The sequence below is a fragment of the Poecilia formosa genome, unplaced genomic scaffold, assembly GCF_000485575.1.
Source record: "Poecilia formosa unplaced genomic scaffold, Poecilia_formosa-5.1.2 Scaffold290, whole genome shotgun sequence".
NCBI lineage: Eukaryota > Metazoa > Chordata > Actinopteri > Cyprinodontiformes > Poeciliidae > Poecilia > Poecilia formosa.
The window spans coordinates 221,707-227,905 of NW_006800229.1; positions in this window are offsets into that span (position 1 = coordinate 221,707).

The following is a 6,199-nucleotide window of genomic DNA, read 5'->3' on the forward strand; positions in this document are numbered from 1 at the left end:
CCCTCCTAGCCAAGCGAAATGCGTGTGCTCTGCAGGTGGCCTCCCAGAATCTCCAAAATATGAATAGGTTTATGATCTCAACAAGTTTGTGCTCAAAAGAAAACTTGTCAACATAATGTTAAAGTTCTTCAAATATCAATGACCTTATCGTTAATTATATAATTAGTCATAACTTTAAATGTTACTTAAAGTCATAAACTCTGAATGTGAAGTCTTTTATAAAAGGTTTTAATTGGTAAAGGTCAGATATTTTCAAGCATTTATGATGATGATGACTCACTGATTTGCAGGTTGAATAGAGAAGACACGTTGCAGCAGCAGAAGCTTCATGTATGTATGTGGTTACTGTCCCTATGGGATGCATCTCACAGACCTTAATAATTAAAGACCGGTGAATTTTTGCACACTTATTCTGAGTCAAACTATTTTTTTTAAAAATTGTATAGTATCCTACTATAGTGGCACACAATTTGGAGTGGTATTTTTTTATAAACCTTTGACTTTAAGGGGAGATGTGTGTTCCCAGATTGAAGCAGCTCGCCTGCAGAAAGAGGAGGCGTTCAGTCAGAGGAGGTCAGGGAGAGCAAACGGTGAAAACAAACAAAAACAGCCAAGATAGCTGAACTAACCCATAATGGAATCAGGCTTTAAGATTTAACCAGTTGGATTTTTCACTACCCAGATTTGATTGCAACAAATGTGTTTATTGCAGCATAAGCTTCTGACTTTGTTTATTTGTAGTGTAAAGTTCCAGTGAGGTTATTTTTTTTATTTCCCTTCAGCATGCAGGATGTTATCAGCTCATAATGTCTTTTAAGTACAGTAGTGTTTTCCTTCCTATTCAAGCTGGTTTTTAATCCAGACTGAAGAACTACCTCCAATGGCCTGAGTCAGAATTGACAGCTGTCAGTCTTACCTTACAGCTAAAGTCCAAGTTAACTCTCTGAGGAAGATAGCAGCCTGATTTCAGACGGCTGAAGCACTCAGTTCCTTCTTTAGTGGCGGTTCTGGTAGTGAAACTCTTTGAATTTGTCCTTCTAATCCCTCCTGGAATTAGAGTAGACATGGTTAGTCAAAGCTAGACTGCAGACTGTTTTCTTAGACTCCTAAGAGACCAATTAACCACTTGATAAATTTTTTATCTTTACTTTTCTTTTTGTGTGGTAGTTTGTAGACTCAAAGTTGTGTATTATCTGTAGTTTTGTGTTGGATTAAGGATAAAATAAAATTTTACCTTCATTAAAACTATTATGTCAATGACTGTAAATAAAATTAAGGCTTAAAAATTTACAAAAATTTCCTCTAAATATTTGAAGACAAATATTAAATGGATTGTTAAAGGTATATATATAACACATGGACAACTTGCACTACAATTACAACGTTCTTGTGTCTAAAAATGGTTATTGAAAACAGATTTTACAAACTAGTGGGAAAGCTTCTGTAAGGCCACGGTCGTAATTACACTTCAGAGACTAAATATATATTTAGTGCATCCACCATTAATTATACACAAATCAAGTAAGCAGCTTTAAAAACACAAATCTTCAAGATGTTTGCAGAAAATGAATGTACTAAACTCCAGAAGATCCCCTGCTGCTTCTGTTGGCTAATTAAAATTTTATGCTTTACCACATTGCTCAGTATTCCTTTCATTCCCACCACAAAACTCACAACAGCAACATAAAAGAGGCCACGGGGCATCTCTCACCGTTTCCACCACTGCATGTCCCAGGCGCTGCGTGGAAAATAGGACAGCGGTTGAACGCTCCTTCAAATTCCTCTCAATCTGCAACGAGTCACAGAAAAGGCTGCTCTCCTCAAACGTCTCTTTTATTAAACAAAAACATGAGATGCAAGCATAATTCTTGGCCAATTAAAAACAGTTTTCCACTGCATGAGTTATAGGAAGCAAATACAACACAGAAGCACCTTATTTATGGGCGCTGCATGCTCCTGAGACATAAAGACGCCATGCAGCTGCACATTCAAATCAGCACAGCCGGAGTTACATTTCATCATTATAATTCCTTGATACTTTGGCTTATATCATGAGGATGCAGCAATTAAAACCCAGCGCGATGTGGCTGTGACACGACTCAAAGCGTACCAATTCTAATCTAGTCAGTAAACAAATCAGTACAATTGATCTCTGGAGATTCAGGATGAATCTCTGAGTTTGTATAACAACAATAAACAGAAGTGTGAGCATCAGCTGAAAGACTCAGTACTTTGATTGTTTTTGCAAATTCGGAGGAGACCTACAGCTTTGATCAGACGTCTACGAATATTTTCGTAATATTTTCCAGGGTGGAACAATCAACACACAAATTCAATGATTCGTAGAAACAAAAACCCACCTAAATCTTTTAATAACTCTACTATTGATTCAATAATGTCTTTGAACTTGACAAAGTAAATAATCGTGACCGAGTGCAGCTGGTAGTTTCTGTTTTCTGCTTGCTTGACACCCGTCACTGAACTTAGCAATATTCACAGCAATGTTTGAAAAGGAAAACGCAGAAAAGCAGTGCTGCTGTGCTCAGAGGGCGTCTCTGCTGAGATATGTAACAGCAAGACTGAATTATTTGGCAATTACAACACAATCATTTGTTTGCTTCCAAACCTAAGAACAATGTAGTAGCTGTCAATCGTGGTGGTGGCAACATTAATGGTACTCTGGATGAACTTTCTTCCTTTGGAAACAAATTTACAAATCAAAACCAAGTTTGAAAGAATCTGTTAATAACAAAGCAAATCGGTTCAAGTTTTATCACCCTATGAGTTGTTTTTAGGGTTTTTAATCTAAGTTTATGCTGAAGTTTTTCATTTTAACAGGTATTATGTCTTGTTACGAGGGAATTTCTCATTTTATATTTCATAAGGAGAAAGTTTCTCATCTTAACAGGTTTCACTTCTTGTTATAGTGGGAGTTTCTCATTTCAGTGGGAGAAAGTTTCTTGCTTTAATGGGTTTTATATGTTGGTATATCAATAACGTTTCTAATTTTTATGGGTTTTATCTCCTGTTTCAATGAGAAACCTTGTTTTAGTTAGTTTTATATCTCGCTATTAAAAGAAAGTACATCTAACAGATTTTTATGTCTCATATCAACAAGAAACCAAATATCTACAAAAGTCTTGTATTTATTTCCCAGTTCTTTCAGTTAAATGCTCAATACAGTCCCACAAAGTATGACAGCTTATATCAGTTCTTGCTTTAAAAGTTAAACAAAGTTGGATATTGTGGAATTATCAAACACTAAAAGTAAGGGTCCATTTTGGTATAAAGAAAAATTACATTTACAAAATTATATTGTTTTGAATAACATGCAATCAAAGATATTTTGAAACTATTTATTCTTTTTAGAATAGACTCAACCCAGACCCATTTTCAGGTCGCATTGCTCTTTTCAAAAATGATGCAAGATGAGGTTAACAGAAGTTGCCATTTTGAAGAAGGTACACGGTGTCCAGTAGTGTAATTCAGCTCTGCCCCATGTGTGGTTGTGCTATCTGAGGCTAGACAGACTCTTCATTGTGGAAGTCAGAGCACAGCTGTGTCTGAATCGACAGCAGAGCGTCTGCTCAGGGCTGAAGCTCTTATCTTTACTCCACTACTGAGTGTAAAACTACAGTATCAGTGTCTGCTTGAATCAAGGTGCTGCAGCGTTAGAATAAGTGGCTTTACATGGCCTGGAAAACCAACAGCACAGACAGGTGATGTATAATCTTTTCAATCAAGCTGACAGGACATCCATCAGATTCACATCACAATCTCACCTTTTCTTCACAAACCAGACGCCACCCAGGCTTTATCCAGCCTCTGTTTAGCTCTGGGCCTTGGCTCACCAAAATCAGGACATTTGGGCCCTTTGTTAGGAGTCAAATATAAGCCTTATGTTGTTGACTGTCTGCTTAATCTATGTTGTGTTCTCTTCTCTCAACCTTTGGTTGCTTCTTCCCTAAAATCCAAAATTTCATGATCAGCCCAGTAAAAAGACTGATTTTGGTTGGTGTCTCTCTAATCTACTGGTATTAATTAATACATTTTCTGTATTAAATTGTGGGTTGCCAATAATCAACTACACATCAATTTAGCATAATTTAAACATTGTTTGTTGTTGTTGTTGTTGTTGTTTATTTTTATCCAAAAGTACATTCTGTCCTGTGATTACTGTAAGATTTCCAGATGGCGAGGTTCTGAACAAACACACACTCATCCAAATATCAGCCTTTCCTTGCAAAAAGGAAAGACTGATGATGGTTTATTTATGCTTCAAACTTTTCAGGTTTGTAGGCTTTGTGGCCCTAAGACAAGGTTTCTGTCCTATAATATCGCAGGCTCAAATAAGAAAGTGGAAAGCAGACGGTTTGCCAAGGGTAAATCTTAAAAGGGACCTATTGTGCAAAATGTACATTTTGCATGTTTTTATACATCCATTTGAATCTCAACTGCTTCCAAAAACCACCCAGCCATTTTTTGGCAATGTTTTTGGTGTCTTGAAAATAAGCTGTTGAGTCTCACAGTGCCGTTACCTAGCAACCCCAGCTGAGTCCATCCCGTTGCCTAGCAACCCAAGCAGAATTCCAGCACATTTCAGCTGGTTTTATGGCTGTATGCCTGTACAATGGCTGCTGGAAAAGATAAGTGTTTTGTTGTCGGAAATCACTTGCTGCATTCTTGTTATTTGTACAGGAGGTTCTACTTCTGCTTTTCAAAGATGTAAGTTTGTATAATCATTTGTTTGCAGCTATTTTCACATGTGAGTGTAAACATTAAGTTGGGGAGGGGGGCATGGTCAACAGCAGCTTATTTGGATTTAAAGTGACAAGAGGCTGTAAAAAAGCTTATTCAAAATTGCAGAACTGACTAAAATCTCATTATATAAGAATGATTTTCTACAAAAAAAAATGAGCTGAACATGTTTTGTATAGCCTATAGGCCTATTCTAACCTTTTAAAGGAAGCACCTTTAATCTTCTTATATGAGACATCAAATGGCATATTATTTAAATTTAAACTGTCTGTTAAGGTAGACTACGTTTAAACACTCGGCTGAAGAGAAATATGTGATTGGGATTCATAAAAGAACCTTTGACTACGACTTCTATGAATAAATGAAGAGTCCATATTGTGTTAAACTTGGTTTGACATCATAATCTTCCAATAATTTGCCTGACTGATTCTCACTGACTCAGTATTGCCTTGTCATTTACGCTGTGGTGGCCGTGTCTGTCTGTCGGAGTCAATCAGCTCTCTTCCTTCTGGTTTGACTGTCTGGTTCTTGGTGGTAGTTTGAACTGAATCAACACTCCACTCGTACAGACAGACGGTCATGTCTGTCAGGATTTTTCCTCCACTTTTTAAATCTCTACATACTTGGAGGAAATGGGATCTTTTGTCCCGCATTTGCATTTAAGAAATACGACTCAAATAACACTTTGCTCTTAAAGTTTGAGATCAGGGTTTTAGAGCAACAAGTCTGCCTAAGTAAACAGTGAAGGCCAAAAGGATTAGGTTTAAATGGGTTTAGGGAGATATTTATGTATGAGAAGGGGTAAGATATGACGAAGCACGCTCCTCATTTAATGGTGGATAGTTCTTGAAAAGGTTCATTCTAAAACCTGAGAAATCCAAATCAAAAATACCTCAATTTATTCATTTGTACAATGATACTCCTGTGAATAAAAATATCCTTCTAATAACATCACAAGTTATTTACAATTCCTAAGATGCTTAAATGCATTCACATGAATGTTGTATAAATCAGGGGCTTGTAAAAACGCATTTAACCATTTTTTATTTGAGAGTTAAGTGACGGAAACATCTTCAAATTTGAAAATGGAAACACTTGCATGTAAGTGTTTACATCCATAGCTGCATGATTTTTAATGATTTATGGCACGTATAGACTTTCTGACGTGACTTTAGTTGCATTTCGTATTTAATGGGAACAACACAATTTCAGAATTTTGTTTTTTTCAACACTGGCAGAATATTGAAAAAGCTTTGTATACATTTGTATTGAAAACAGAGCGACAGATTTTTAACACATATTAAAAACTGGCCACTATTATGCCAAAAGTTTGTTGATTCCCACAAATGGCATTAAGTTGCACAACAACTTGGTAAAGTATCTTTAATCAAATGTTAGTTGGGGTGGATGGATAATTTGAATGCATATTTTTTTACTATAT